The sequence below is a fragment of the Chironomus tepperi genome, unplaced genomic scaffold (genome assembly GCF_022539635.2).
Source record: "Chironomus tepperi strain 1889 unplaced genomic scaffold, CSIRO-AGI_Ctep_v1 contig_89, whole genome shotgun sequence".
In the NCBI taxonomy this organism is placed as follows: domain Eukaryota; kingdom Metazoa; phylum Arthropoda; class Insecta; order Diptera; family Chironomidae; genus Chironomus; species Chironomus tepperi.
In genome coordinates, this window is record NW_027226211.1 from 1,850,604 (window position 1) to 1,866,337 (window position 15,734).

Below are 15,734 nucleotides of genomic sequence, written 5' to 3' on the forward strand. Positions count from 1 at the left end.
TCTATTTACCGAGTTTCTGTCAAAGTCTTGTCCAAACTCCCTGTCCACAACTGACAGAAACAAAGACAAATCACTCAGACCCCCCAAAACCAAAAGGCTCACCCCTCCACCAAATCAAGCTAAAAAAAAATAAAGAATGTTAAACGAAAAAAGAAGAAGAAAATGAGAACAAGTATGTGTGTGGCTTGCCTATGCCCTGGTTGATGTCTGTTATGTACGTAAGTGCGGAGCAAGTATTTTATGCACGAGTCAGCAAAAAATTTCTTTTCTTTTTCATTGTTTCTCGATATTTGGATTATTGAAAAAAATAGCTGTGGAGACTAAAGGATGATGAAGTGGAAGTGAATTGGAAAGAAGAAGCAAAGAAGGAGATGAGAATGAAAATGAAGAGCCATGGAATCGAGAAGGAAGGAACAAAAAAAAAAAATCGCAAAATAACAAGATTATTTGCAATTCAAGATAGAGAGATAACGGGATATCAATATTGATGGAAATTCTATTGGCAAACATTTGTGATCGTACACACGTCGTCATTTTCTATCTATTTTCTCTCTACTTCCCCTATCCATGTTTGTTATTCCATCCTCTTATACACGTTCTTGGCGCGCGCGTTCCAAAATGATATTTAAACCACAATCAATAGATTAATGTAATGCGTGATTTTTTTTTGGATTCTCTCTACATTTTCAGTCTCAGGCTTTGTTACACAATTGCTCTACGTGTTGCCACATGAATTTGCTTTGTCCAATCGTCCAGAATTAATGACACAACCGACAATGAATGGATATGTAAATGTCTGGAAATCAATTGAGGTGAAATGATTTTGTTACCATCAAAATCAATCGGAAATAAAGTTAATTATAAGCTTGATAAATTTTTAGTTGACTGGATCTTATGGGGAGGATCATAAGTGATGTCTCACTAGGAATTTTGGGGTTTTTTGAGGCAGTTTGACTTCTTGACGTGAAATTTGCACTAAAAAATTGATATTTTCATATAAAAATTCATATTGAGCACTAACTGAAGCTCAGACGTCACTGACAAACTCCCCCATTATCAAATCGACAGAAAAAATATTAATTTTTCCTCTCGATTAAGTAGAAAAATTAATTAAACACCCTAGACGAGATATTTTCTATAGATTTTTATTCAATACATTGGCCTCGGTCAATAACATTGAAATGAAATCATCAACGACCCGGCATGCATGTTTATGCTATTACGAAATAAACCAGAAATGCTCTAGACACAAAAAAAATTGAACGCGTTGCGGCATTTCTCGTTGATGTCATTTTTTCTATGCTCTTCTGTCGCTATTTCAATGCGATGTATTGGATATTGAATAATATCAATGAAATTTTGTGTACCAATATTGTGTATCTATTTTTGAAGCTGAATTTGACATGAAAATGCAGGCGGTCGATTCATCAAAGACATTGCAGTAGAGGATGTGTTTTTATTTTGGGGAAATTAATTTGATTTATTTTTGAGGTTTGGACATTTTTCTGTGTTGAAATGCTGCTTTTGTGTGGACATTGAGGTTGAATTGAAGTAAAATTTGGGTGAATTTTTACGTGCTGTGGCAGATTTTGGGTTGAATTAGAATTTTTGAAGCGATGGTGATGAATTAAATGATTTTTGGTCACTAATGAGTTTTGGTGTGGATAATGTGTTGAATTACCATTAAACTGCATTCTTTAATATGCTTTTTATGGGATATTTTGATGAATTTTAAGATATTCTTAGCTGAAAAGGATGGTTGAGGTAGTTTCATATTTCAAATGAAGATATACGCACTTTATGGACTAATATTATGCATTGATTCTCATTTTATGATTTAATGTTTTACGCATGTCATTTAAGCTGCTGATAATCCGGAATTAGGCTAACTTGACTCTGGTCTGCAAACGACTGATTCGGACTCTAGTCCGAAATTGGCTGACTTGACTCTAGTTTGAAATTTGGTGACTTGTTTCTTGCCTTGAATCCACTGACTTAATTCTGGTCTTGAATCTGCTGAATTGACTCTGACCTGAAGTCGGTTGAGTTAACTCTGACCTTAAATCGACTTACTTGACTTTGGTCTGGAATCGGTTGACTTGTTTCTTGTCTAGAATCAGCTGACTTAATTCTTGTTTGGAATAGGCTATTTCGAGTGTGATCTGAAATCGACTAACTTGACTCCGACCTTTAATCGCCTGATTTAATCTGAATTTTACCAGATTGTAGAGTCACGCTGCACTGCGGTCAGATTTTCGGCCATTTTTATTCCCCAAACATTCCGTTCTTCCGTGAATTCTGTCCTTCGGTGAATTCCGTCCTTCTGTGACTTCTGGATTGCAATGTCTAAAGGATTGCAATGTAGACAGGATTGCCATGTCTAAAAGATTACAATTCCTCTAAGGACTGACGTTTAAAAACTTCATTACTTGACACTTCAACAAAGCTGTCAATAATAATTGCCAACTCTTCCAAGACTCCCCATCAATATCCACACAGAAAATTACACTCTGCTCTCCATTACTTCTTTAAATGATGTATGAACATATGTGGTGTGTGAAATATTTGCACAATTTTTTTTTTCATTCATTCTTCTTTACATTCCTGTCTGTTCAAAATGAGTGTTATGAAATCTATCTCCGGAAGCGCTCTTGAGTCAATTGGATTTTTTTTATAGATCTTCGTCTATAATTTTTTTTGCTTTCTCCACGAACACATTTTTCTCGTCGTAGTTAAATCGATGGCAAAAAAGAAGAAGAGAAAGGAACAGAGTGAGCATAAAGAGTCAGTTAGTCACTCAGTTGTTCAATGGTTAACAATATCATTAGACCGGAAATTTGTAAAATGTAGTTTTTTTGCTTCTTTTGCCTTAACTTGAAAGTTTTTATGGACAGTCACCGAACAGTAAATGGGATATTATTTCAAGTTGTTAAAAAACCGTACCAAAAGATATGGACGGAGTAGATTGTAGCAAGAAGAAATATGAAGAATAAGTTTCAACTTTTTTTGTGCCTTTGGTTTTTTTTACCCTTTTCGTCTCCTTCCTCTGGCTTGATGCTGAAAGAAGTGACATTTTTTCTGAGATTTTGGAATGAAATAAAAACATCAACGATGTTGGAGTTAGCCAATGTTGAGTAGTTTATGTTACACCATATGAACATGAGGAGACTAGAGAGCAAAAAATGGACGAGAAATCATGCCACACGTTTTCTTGTGGAATGAAAGTGATTTTTTGTGTGACTTTTTGATATCTTTGAAGTTTTTGAGGATTTGTTATGTTGGGATTTGTTTGAATTTGGGATAAGGTTAGAGAAATATGGATTTACTTACTCTCTTCGTTGGTCGTAGAGATCAATTGATATCCACGACCTCTTTCAGACGTCATTCAAAGTGGCCCTATTGATGATTTCTGTCTACCAATTACGCCTACATTTATAAAGATGTTCTTCCTTTTTTAGTCCAAAGATTACTCTCAGAATCCTACTCTAAAACACTCAAACTGCATGCTTGTCTTTAATTGTCATATTTAATGACTCTGATCGATTAAGCGCTACAAAGGCTTATAAGGGACTTATACATGAGCAGTTTGAGGTGTCTTAAGACTCAGAGACAGTCGAGTGTCTGGATAAATCTGTCCAATTGACCCTTGAACAGGTAAAAAGACCGCTTTTAGGTATCAAAGTGATATTTCTGTTTTGTAGTGGCATTCTTACCATGAAAACATGCTCTTTACCTATTATGGGACGTTTCAGGCCTGGCTCTGAATCTACAAAACACTATCTTAATCTAAACGTGAATATTGAGGACTAACCATTCCATTTTGCTTTATAGACAAATTCATAGTCCCTCAATTTCCATACCTGCCTACCAAACATTCAAAATTAGCCTACATATTCACTTTTTATTTCAAATTCATGTTAAACTGACCCAAAATCTCCTGCTCTCCCCAATTTCCGATTTATTTATCCATATAGTCTCATAACAGCCTCTTTATCTCCCAAAACGACTCCATTCCAACACCTCATTATGCATAAAATGCACATGAAAAAAAGAGAAGATCTCAAAAGAAATTGAAGCTACAAAATAAAAAGACATTTGTGCTCATGTAGACATGAAAAGTTTACATTGTTGAGTATATAATCTATCTGAAATATTCACCATACAATTTCCGGTTTATCGATGAATGTGAACAATTTTTTTGTATGCGTATGAATGAAAAACTGTATATTTTCTATAGAAATGTAATTTTGAATGGGAGATATAGGCAATGTTGATGTTGAGGATGAATCATTAAGTAAAAATATTATGAATATTATGTGTATATGCTCGGGCACACATATCTGTCCGAAATAACATAACTTCATGTAGTTATGTGTGTCTATTCACTCGATACTCGTTATATTTTTCAAAGAAAGAGCAAATAGGAAGGAAGGAGATGGAAAAAGGACCAAAAAACATTTAAACCTCATACTTATTCAAATATCTACATATCCATCCACAGATTATTCAAGCAAATATTGATTCCTTTAGAGTTGAGCTTGCCTGCGTTTTGGATATGCTGCTGTTGATGGCATGAGAAGATTCTGTCTTTACTTTGCTTGTATGCCTCACTCTTGTGATGTTATTTATATACATCAATTCATAGATTTTAGATCTACTCTAAATGATGCAGCTAAAAATTTCTTCTCTTTTATCTTTCCTTCTCACTCACACATTTCTTTTCCTTCATTTCCTTATTTTTGGAATACAAAACATCAGGGTTGGGAAAGAGTGTTGAGAATTTTGTGCTGGTTTATTGGTAAATTGATGTTGGGATGTCAGTAATGAGTGGAATTTGAGGATATGTTCTTTTTATACTTACTTACTTTCTTATTTCTCTGGTCGTACAAATCAATTGTGATGCATGACCTCCCACCAGAGTCGCCTGAAGCTGGCTTAATCGCTGGCTTCCACTTGTCAATTTCCGATACCAAGTGTATCTTTTATAGGTTGGTATATTACGTGCCCTAGGCTGATATTGAATGCATTGTAAACTAGACAGGGGATTAACCAGGAATGGGGCATGTTTGAAGGAACGGGCTGAATTGAGTCTGAAATTTGTCTAAAATTGAGTCGGTTCTGAGAACCTCATCTTAGATAGGTCGTAATAATCATGAACATTTCGATTTTTACACCTTTAAAACCCCGTTAAATTCGTGCAGCACAACAAACATAGCTGCTGAGGAACCGTTTAGTCTCCGTGCTAACGACAAGACATAAAAGTGCGAAAATGGCACCGTGATTGCTTTTGTAGCTCATTTTTCGAACTAAAAATTCCTTAATCAAGCAAAATCTATTTCTACACAATGCTTCAATGAAATGTTTCTCTAAATATAGCGTCAATCCAGATTCTCGAACTTTCGCTAGCTACATATGCTACCGTCATACCTACATGACTCATATCATCCTTAAATGTACACTACAAAAGTGTTCAACCCTTCATATTCTCACCCATTCAAACACATCCTCATTAATAAACCAATTTAACCACCATTACCCATCTCTGCTCATCCTAACATGCCTATACTCTATACACATTGTCATCATGAATATTGTTGTTGTTGCCGCAACCATCCACTTCTCAATATTATTATTTTTTCTTCACTTCTAAAGATGAATATCAAAAAAATGTGTTCAAAGTTATTGCTTTTTTCTAAGATTTTTTTTTCTTCTTCCGCTGCTGTTCCTCGTGCTTTTTACTGTTCCTTGTTGTCGTGCAGGGTGGCTTGAAGACTGAATTGCGTTATAACACATAGCACATATACAGTAAGTGACAGAATTTTTGGTGTGTTTTGTTCTCCTAAGAAATTTCCTGTTACCGAAAAAATGGCAAATGACTTTCTATGAGTTTTGGGGTAGCTCAAAATGACTTTTTAGAAGCCACAAATAAAATAGGAATAGAAGGGAAAATTTATATACGTGAGACTATTATTGTTCCATATCGATCGAATATCTTTACAAATTTCTTTTTCTTTTCTTCTTTGTTCCTCTTCAAAAAATTTTCCTTCTTTTTTTCGTCGTTGTTGTGCTTTTGCCTTTCCTTACGTGCATTCAATTTCTCTCGTTCCATATACCGAAACCATCCTCCCAAGATCCCCAAATATAGATGAGAATGTACATTTTATCAAATGAATGAAATTTATAAATTCCAATGGGAAATTGAGAATTATTCTATATCTTTCTGTGCTGTTTGCAGTTTTTTCTTTTCTTGTGGAGCTTGTTTTTCTGAGGTGTGCTTTTTTGGAGGTGTTGGGATGGTTGGATTTGATTGATTTGGATGGCTGACTGGATGGGTAATTAGAGGCAATCTGAAGATTGTCGAAATAAAGTGTTCAATTGCTATATTAATTTATTTTGTGAGGACAGCTTAGTGGCTCAAAATCATAAACTAGTTGAATTCTTAATTTGCTCTCGTTAATTAGAAATGTCTTAAATTATGAGACGCAATAGGTCAACTAAGAAGCAATCAACAAGATTTTGTGACTTTGTAGTTAACTCGTGAAATACTGCTAACGTAACTAATTTATAGGCACAATTGTGTGCCATGTTTAAATTAGCCGAGATAAAGCTAAAATTTTGGTCATTTTAGACTTCAAGCTCTAACAAAGAGCTCAAAGATTAGAAAAGGCAATGCTGTTGACTTTGGGAATTGATAACGTATTTCAAAGTATGGGCATAATCCGTCAGATGAGCTCAGAGATATGCACTAAACTTCAGTAATCGTGTACAGAATCTAGTATAATTTTGTCACCTGAAACTGAAGCTTGACCTCATTTAATAAAAGTAGACAGGCAAAGAACGTACCTTCAAGAGAATACGTTAAGAGCAACGCTCACGAACATGCTTATCTAGTATGTATGAGGTGAGTAAGCTCTCGAGTGACAAAAAGGATTATACTGACAAAATTCTGAATTTTTGTCGTAAATTGACAATCTTTAAACTAAATTCTAAGTCAAATATCCTCTAAGCCACCTCAATTTATGTCAATACACCCCCCAAAATGCGCCTAAAACCTCAAAACGCCCCAAAATGCACATCAACCATCAGTTTTTCTACTCTCAACTTACCTTCTGGTTTTCCTTGAAACTTTTCGATATTTCATGGATATACATTTTTTTTCATCCTTTTTAAGAAATCTAAAAAGATTTTTTTTTTCGTTCCTCCTATGCTTAACTTGTTCACTCACACTATGCTTTGCCATTTCTATCGTCGAAGTTAGTCCATGGGGAAAAATTTATTGTAAAGTTATTGTAATAGGTTTTAATAGAACGAGTTTAGTTTTATGACTTTATAGTTTATGTTTGTAAATGTGTACTTTTGATGCTTTTCTACTTTCTTTTGGTATGCATGCATATCCTGTTTTTTTGATAACTTTCCAAAAAAATTCCTAAACTTTAAATGACTTTAGTGGGTTAAAAATGATATTGAAAGAACTTTTTTTTAGGAATAGATTAGAAAATGTGGATGGGAAAGTGTAGTTGGATAGGTAGTTTATGGATGGGATTATTTGAGGATTTTTGGGGGAAGTTTTGGGAGATAATCGAAGTATTTTGTGTGGTGGATGTAATTATGGTGGAATAAAGACATTTTGGAGATGGAAAAGTGATTATAATGAAAGTTTTTCTGAGGGAAATTGGAAAACTGATGAAAGTTTTTGGTCGTGTTAATTGATTTTGTTGATTTTTTGTGGTAGTTGTTTAGGAATTGATGAAGTTGTAAATAACTCGGCTTTGTCAAATTTTGCTCGATTTTGTCTAATTTTGCACAATTGCCGAACTCTTTTCAACTTTTATCAAATTTGATCAATTTATCTCAAAAACTGCTAACATTTTGTCAAAATTTGTTAAATTTCGCCTTAATTTGTGCCAATTTTCTAAGTATTCCTACAATTTTGTCGTATTTTCTCAATTTATTGTGAAATTAACTCAATATTTGCCAAGATTTGTTCAATTTTGTCAAAGTTATCACAAATTTGCTCAATTTTTGTCAAATTTTGACAATTTTTGCTCAGATTTGTCAAAGTTTGTAGAATTTCTGTCAAAATTTGCTCATTTTTTGTCAAAACTTGCACAGATTTGTCAAATTTCATACAATGTTTATCAAAATTTGCTAAATTTCTGCTAGAATTGCTCAGTTTTTGTCAATTTTTGTCAAACTGAAGATTGTTTATCAAAATTTGCTTAGTTTTTCTAATATTTGACAATAAATTGTCTACATTGGTGACAGAATTGAATTAGTTATTGCCAAATTTTGCTCAATTTTATTAAATTTTACCAATTATTATCAAAATTTACTCAATTTTTGTGAAATTTTGCTCAAAAATTGCAAATTTTTCGTCAAATTTGTTAATTTTTTGTCAAAACATGCTTAATTATTTGTCAAAATTTCCTAATTCAATATCAAACCCAACCTAATATTTACTAAAACTCCCTCAGTTCTTTCAAAACAGAATCAAATGTAATAAACTCTATTTTGATTCCATCAGACTTCCTTTATCAATTATCATTTTAATTAATAACATCAAATCCTTTACCATTCCACATTTATTACTCAAGTCATTAAGTTAATAACAAGCCACTTCAAAGTCTGCCTGAAAAAAATATCCAAATACAAAGCACGTCTAGGCGACTAAAAGTTTTTCATTTTGCAACTTTCGGAAATGAATAAAAAAAGAAAAAAAACTTATTTAATGATTCCACTTTAATTCCTTAAATAAGCCTGATGGGTTTTTGCTCATTATTCCAACAAAAAAAAAAGGGAATCGTAAAAGGCTTCCATTTTATACTGCAATATCCAAGTACAATCCCATAACTTTAGTTACAAAAAAAAAGTACTGCAAGACTATTAAAAATTATGTGAATGAAATACACTTAAAAATTAAATTTTCTGCAAGAAATAGTTTCTCATTTATTTCATCGTCTTTTCCCCTCTATTTTGATTGAATTTCCATTGGATATAACAAGACGTAAACTTTAATTTTTTATTTCATCCTCTTCACTCAATGAAAGCACGTTCAATATATCCTGATCATGATTTATATTGACATTTATAATTCAAATTGCATTCATTCCGGTTCATGATGCAAATGTATAAGCATATATCATGTGCTGAAACATTTTGTTTTGCGCATAATAATCCATTCAGTACTGTGTATTGGATTATTGCATTTTTAAACAATTTCTTTTTCTATTTTTATGTTAATAAATTCCTTTTTTTTCTCTCTTTTTTCTTTTTATAGGGGAAGCTATCGGTGCTTTCTGTGTCAGTATGTCTGCTACTTGCATATCATTTGGCATGGAAACAGAGGTTGGTTTGTTTTTACATTTAAAATACTTTTTTGGACAACATGAAATTATTTTATGCATTAAAAGGGTCAGTTTTGGGTTGTCTTAGCCAAAAAGCATTAGTTTGTGCAGATGGATGGACTTTCTTAGATCAAATTGTATTGCTTAGGTCAAGAACTGCATAATAAAATGATTTAAATGAAATGAAATTATTTACCTGACTTGGATAGATGTGAGGATGAGTTTATCTGAGATTTAGACACAAGTTGCTTCGGATATTGAGCCAGGAATTAATTATTGTGTTAAATAATGATAAATTTGATCAAGATTTAAGATTTAAAAGATTTGTATAATTTTAATGGTGATTTCATGGCAGCTGAATGGACAGTAGAAGCAATAGGAATCGTTTGACTAATTAAAACGGTATTAAAACTTATAGGTCATGACTTAGTTCTAGATAACCTTTCTAATTACTCGTGCGATCAAATTTTGACGATTTTACAGTATTCAGAGTCATACTTTAAGGCAATTCAATAGCCACAAGAAGCACACGACATAAAAACGCTGGAAGACAGGATACAGTCGACATGACTCTAGATTTGGGCTGGGTTTTATCGAATCTGGTCTAAGGCCATAGTCAAGCTGTCTTATTGTTGGATTTTCAGTCAATTCTATGTCGTTTGTCTTTTGGAAACTCATGAATTAGAGCTTATATTAGCTTATATTAGAAATTGTGCGGAACTGTGTAATTACGCTCAAAAAATACTGTTGAAAGTATGAGTTTGTGTCTTAAGTTGACTCAGTCGCTAGTAGGGGTTTCAATCCCGGGATCCCGCATCCCGGGATCCCGGGATCCCGAACGTTTTTCCGGTCCCGCAATCCCGGGATTGGAGAAGCTTCAATCCCGGGATTACGGGATTGAGAATTCATTTGATGTTGATACAAAAACTTCAAGTTTAAAGTCAAAATTTTAAAAAATTTAAGAATCACACTTTTGAAAATCATGTCTAATAATATAATTTAATAATTTCATCCACAATTTTTGAAGTTGAAGTTGAATATGGCTTTACAGTATCAAATAACAAAAATTGAAACTTTCTTTAAAAATTCATATTAAATTTGTTAATATTTTGAAAGGCCAGAAATTAAATTTATTTGTATGTAATCTCAGAAATTTAGGCAAATTCTGTGTTGATTATGCTTTCTTGATATCGGGATTTCCCGGGGAATCCCGAAAAATCCCGAGTTCCCGAAAATTCTATTCTCGATCTCAAAAATCTATCGAGATTGGGATTTTGAGAAGGCATGATGTTGATATCTTGATTTCGGCTTTGAAAACATAGATCTTGACAATTTTTTGACATTAACTTGTCTTGCTAACTACTTAAACTACATTTTTGTGTACTAGAAATGATGTTTTTTTAGCCTCAAAATTTCAAATAAAACTATTAGTATTACATTTGCACTGGAATTCAGCTAAAAACTTGATATTTTTTTCATTATCCAATCCCGGGATTAATCCCGGGATCCCGGGATTGAGATTTTCAAATCCCGTAATCCCGGGATTGGGATTTTGTCCCGGGATTGAAACCCCTAGTCGCTAGCTATTGCCTGCCAATTTTCGATTCCACAAGCAATACTTTCACGATCGACAAGTTTCTTTCAGTATTGCACCTGAGTGCTTAAATTACATGCAGTGTAATGTGTCCTTGCTAGCAATATGCACAAACTTGGACATAACTGACAAACCCTACTAAAATCTATAAAGATCTAGAATTAGTAAATGATATGTGATTTCAATACAAAAAGAGAAATTCGATAATGAATCTTCAACTCAATGATTATGGCCTCAGAATCTTAATATTTAAGCAAATAAGTAGCATTGGACATGCAACTAAAACTGTCAAATACACACAGAAATCATTCCGCACGACAGTACACAGCATTACAAATGCTTCTTCTGAATAAATATGTTAAATGTTTCCGCATGCTTCATGCACGTTGCTACATGTACTAAAATACCAAACTATTGTCCCGCCAAGTCAACATTGCATCCCGTACTCATATGAATCATGATCAAACATAAAACATTAAATCAATTCCATTCAAGTGAGCAATTTCCTCAAAAAATTTCAGTTACCAAAACTATATCCACAGATTGGATATATGTAAATATGCTCATTTTATGTCTATATTTTTTATTTCTTTCAATATGCGATGAATAAAGTTCAAACGAATGAAAAAAAGAAAAAAAGCAAATCTTAATCGATTTTTCTACTTCTTTTATTCATTCCCTGATAAACGTAAAGGAAGGGAGACGAGATACACACAACTTGAAGAAATTATAGGGAGCAATAGAAAAAGAGAAGCTTTTTTCGTATTCATGTCAATGGCACATTTTAATTCATTTGCAAAAAAATAAGTGGAACCAACCACAAGGATATATACAAGAGGAGAGGAAGAAAAATAAACTTTGTCGTCGTCCTTCTTTTTTCTTCTTTTCTTTGTATTGAATTTTTGGTCGTTAAAAGCAATAATACAAGGAATATAAGGAATAGGAAAGTTTTTTTTTTATTTTAGTTCCTTTCTTTTTCGTATTTTACGCCAAAAAAATTTTCTTGCTTATTTTGGGGGCTGGATTGTGAATGATGTCTATTATTTGGAGTCAATGCCCTTTTGTGAAGACACATTGCGTTAAAATGGCTGAAAGTTTGGCTCCAGGCTAGCAAGAATCGATGTTCAACTCAGAATCGATGAAATCCTGCTTCAGGGTAAAGTAAAGTCGTCGTAGGGACATACTTTCGGTCCTTTCTTCGTCGTGTGCTCTTAGTGTTATCTTAATTTAAGTTTAAGTGTCTTTACTGTGCTTTTACGTGTTTTTATGAATTTGTCGCTGAGAATTCGGGAACCTTTAGCTATCGCTCTTCTCTTATCATGCAAAGAACATGCTTTCGTGGCACAGACAATACCTAAAAGTGGTTTATTTGACTATTAAGTTCCATTAATCATTAACATTATGTTTGAGGCTGAAACATGCAATTGTAATTCACTAGATAGTGTTGAATATTGCCTAAATCTCCGTAGCTCAACACTAGGGTATTGAAAATGTCCTTAAATTAGAATCGAGGTATTATGGAACGTTTGCTGCTTTAAACGTAAAGGTAGTTGATGATTGACAAGGTTTCCTCTCTTTTTTCACAAGATACAGTATCTAATAGTTTGTCCAAGCTTGCAGGTCTGTAGTTTTAGATGAGCCTTAACTAAAAGTCGGTCTAGATCAAAGGACAACAAATCGCACCATGACGGCACTAGACACAGGCATTTTCCTAGTAAAATAATAACCTATTCACTTGAGGGTTACCATACATATTTTCTTCCCTCTTAAGATCAGTTAATATCATTTCCAGTACCGACATCAAGCATTTCCGGCACTTACAAACTAACATCACTAATGAACATTCCCATAGCACATTCTGTACTCCTTTTATATATTTTTATATCCAAATGTACATTCATTTAACTTCTGGATTGATTGAGGATAAATACGTATGTACATAAAGTTTCAAAACAGAACTTCCCCCCACATCCCCACTCTATCGAGAGTAAAATAATCAATTTCAATAAGTAATGATGATGAGAAATAAGCGGAGACGGAATGAATGAGAGGGTTTTGATGGTTGTAGAAATCTAAAAGGAATTTTTTTTCTATCCTATTCAGGTATATAGCTTTAATTACATTCCAATATCATCACGAAAAAGTGGATTAATATTTAATTTAATTAAATCACCTCATAGTCGATGTAGATACGAGAAGAGAGAAAATTGTGAATGAGATTGGAAGATTAATGGAAGACACTTTATAGTGGATAAAAATTAATCAGGGGCTTAATATCGATTTTTGCTCTCTTTTTTGAATGGTTGAGTGTCACGGCAGGAAAAATTCAACAGCAGAAGACTGAAAAATTTACGCATAGAAAAGAAGTTATCATTGAATCTTTGAAAATTTGTTTACTCTTTGTCTAGACATGCCTTCGTGTCTACTTCAGCTAATAATTCTGATGAAAGATCTTTTACGAGGGAAAGAAAGAGCTGCGACAGTAGCTTGAATAGAGGAAAAATTTCAATGTCATTTAAATATAACAATTTAGGGTAGTAGTCAGCATGTTGTGCTGATGCTTTAAATGAAATGGAACAAATTTTCTGTTGAGACTTTAAAGTTTAATTTAAATTCGAAAATTCCAGATGAAAAAAATGTGTAAATTAGGTTGACATTAGATCTGACATCAGCCTGGTATTATTAGATCCATGTCTCGAACAGCACAATGAAGCGAACTTCATTTTTCATCACAAAAATAGGTCATACTCAGCCATGATGGTATCAAAAGGGCAACTTCATGTCTTATCTGGTAATATGGCAACTTAGCGCTACTCGGACGAGTACTTTGTGCTGACCGGGGTATAAAATTGGTATAGACTGAGCACTAAGCCTGTCAACAATGTGTTAATTCAACAATTTTGGCTTTTTTGTTCCTAAAGTATTCCAATAAGCCATTTAGACTGAGATAAAGCTTCATTAACACCCAAAACCCCAAATTTCGTTGCAAGTCTTTTTTGAGCACTGGACAGCATTACAAGAAGATGATGAATCGCTGTAAGGGAACATTTGAAAATTACCTAACGCGTACGGAAGAGGGAGCAAAATGTTAAGGAGGCAAAGCGTTATGGTGAGGGGAGAGGGTCTGAAAATGCAATTTTTCAGTAAAATCAGAACGATTTCTAAATCAGCGTGTCTCTGATTCGTTAAAATCCCGCTCAGGTTAGATTAAGAATACACCGAGGTCAGACCTTTGACCTTATCATCATCATATGCCTTCTAGATTGAGTTTCATCATTAAAAACCAATAATATCAATGATTATACAGTTATTTGAGTCTTAAGCTTGAAGCCATTAAATTAAGATGCCTTTTCAATGTCAAAAATTCACAAAATTTGAAATCTGAACAAATATTCAACAAAACTCACAAAAATCCCCTCCAACAACCCCAAAAAGTCTGCAGCATTCCTGCACCAAAATTAATAAACATAAAACTACTTAAAACACAATTTTCTTCAACTTCAAAATCTCTCAAGCTTTCAAGTTATATCCATTTTTTTGATGTGAAGCATGAAAAATGTCAGAAAATATTCAATTATACATAAAGAATATTAAATTTGCATCAGAAATTATATAGAAGCAGTGTGATAGTTGATCTAGCATTAAGAACATTTGTTCTTCCTCTCATTCCTGCTTAAAATACATAAAATGAAATTAAACAGGGAACATCGAATAGGAGGGAAGGAACTCACAGCAAAATTTTGTGTATTTTGTGTCTCTTTGATGCCTAAGAGCAGCAGAACAAAAAAAAAACCTTTTAATATAATCACAAAATGTATATTTAATTAATTTCCGTAAAGCGTCATGACGACAAATGAAATGTCAAATAATAATACTTATGATAATATACATCCCAGCTATATATGTACTCTTTGAGCTTTTTTTTTTTTGATGTTTTCCTACAACTAATTCTGAAAATGTAGTTACGTACATCTATACATATATCCTGTTATTATCTCCTTATTGTTTGCTCACATATTCACATCACACAGATATGCCTTCTTCTTTTTTTTTGTGCTGCTTTCCTGAAACACAGCCTGACAGTCAGTGTGAGATGTGAGAACAAAAGCGGAGTAAGATGTGGGGAGTGAAAAAGAGCTTCGTATTTTTGGGGGGTTGGTTTGGATGTTTTGTGATGTTTTTAGGGGGTCTTGCTGAATTTTTGATTGAAATTTGGATAGAAAAGTCAGGGATCGGCTGGAAGCATAAGTATCCATAGAAAGCAAAGAGCATGAATTCCAGAGAAAAGTAATCTGAGAGCAACGCTCACGAGCATGCTCATCTATTATATTTAAGGTGAGCAAGCTGTCGAAACCATACTCATTGCTTGTTCAACACCCTTTTGGTCAATTTCGATCATTTCATAATAAAGTCCACAATCTTAACTGTTATATATCTAGCAGATAAACTTGTAGCCTTAAATGAAGGACAAGTAGAGTGGCCAGATGATTTTTGCAAAATATCGGGACACTTTTGAGATATATCGGGACATTTTTAAGTTTGACACATTTGGGGTTCTTTTGGACTATTTTAAGTCTTAATATTCAAAGTACTACTTAAATTAGGTACGAAACTTGCAAAACAGGCGGACCTTCAAAAAGAAAATGTTCAAAATTTGTCAAAAATTCCAATATTTGTATGGAGTGTTTGATTTGTTGAAAATTCGGGACATTTTGAGGCTTTGTAAGGACACAGCAGCTAGTTAGAAAAGTACATGTGATGCTAATATACAGTATATTGGCAATAATAGGACTCAA

At 33.4% G+C, this 15,734-nt stretch overlaps 1 protein-coding gene across 1 annotated transcript in view; it reads left to right on the forward strand.

Moving 5' to 3' along the window:
* The window catches only part of shakB (shaking B), a 272,520-nt gene that overhangs the window by 59,368 nt on the left and 197,418 nt on the right, over positions 1 to 15,734 (forward strand). The window contains exon 2 of the mRNA XM_070635418.1: positions 9,278 to 9,345. The gene's annotated coding sequence lies outside the window, so the exon portion shown is untranslated. The remainder of the gene's footprint in view (positions 1 to 9,277; positions 9,346 to 15,734) is intronic.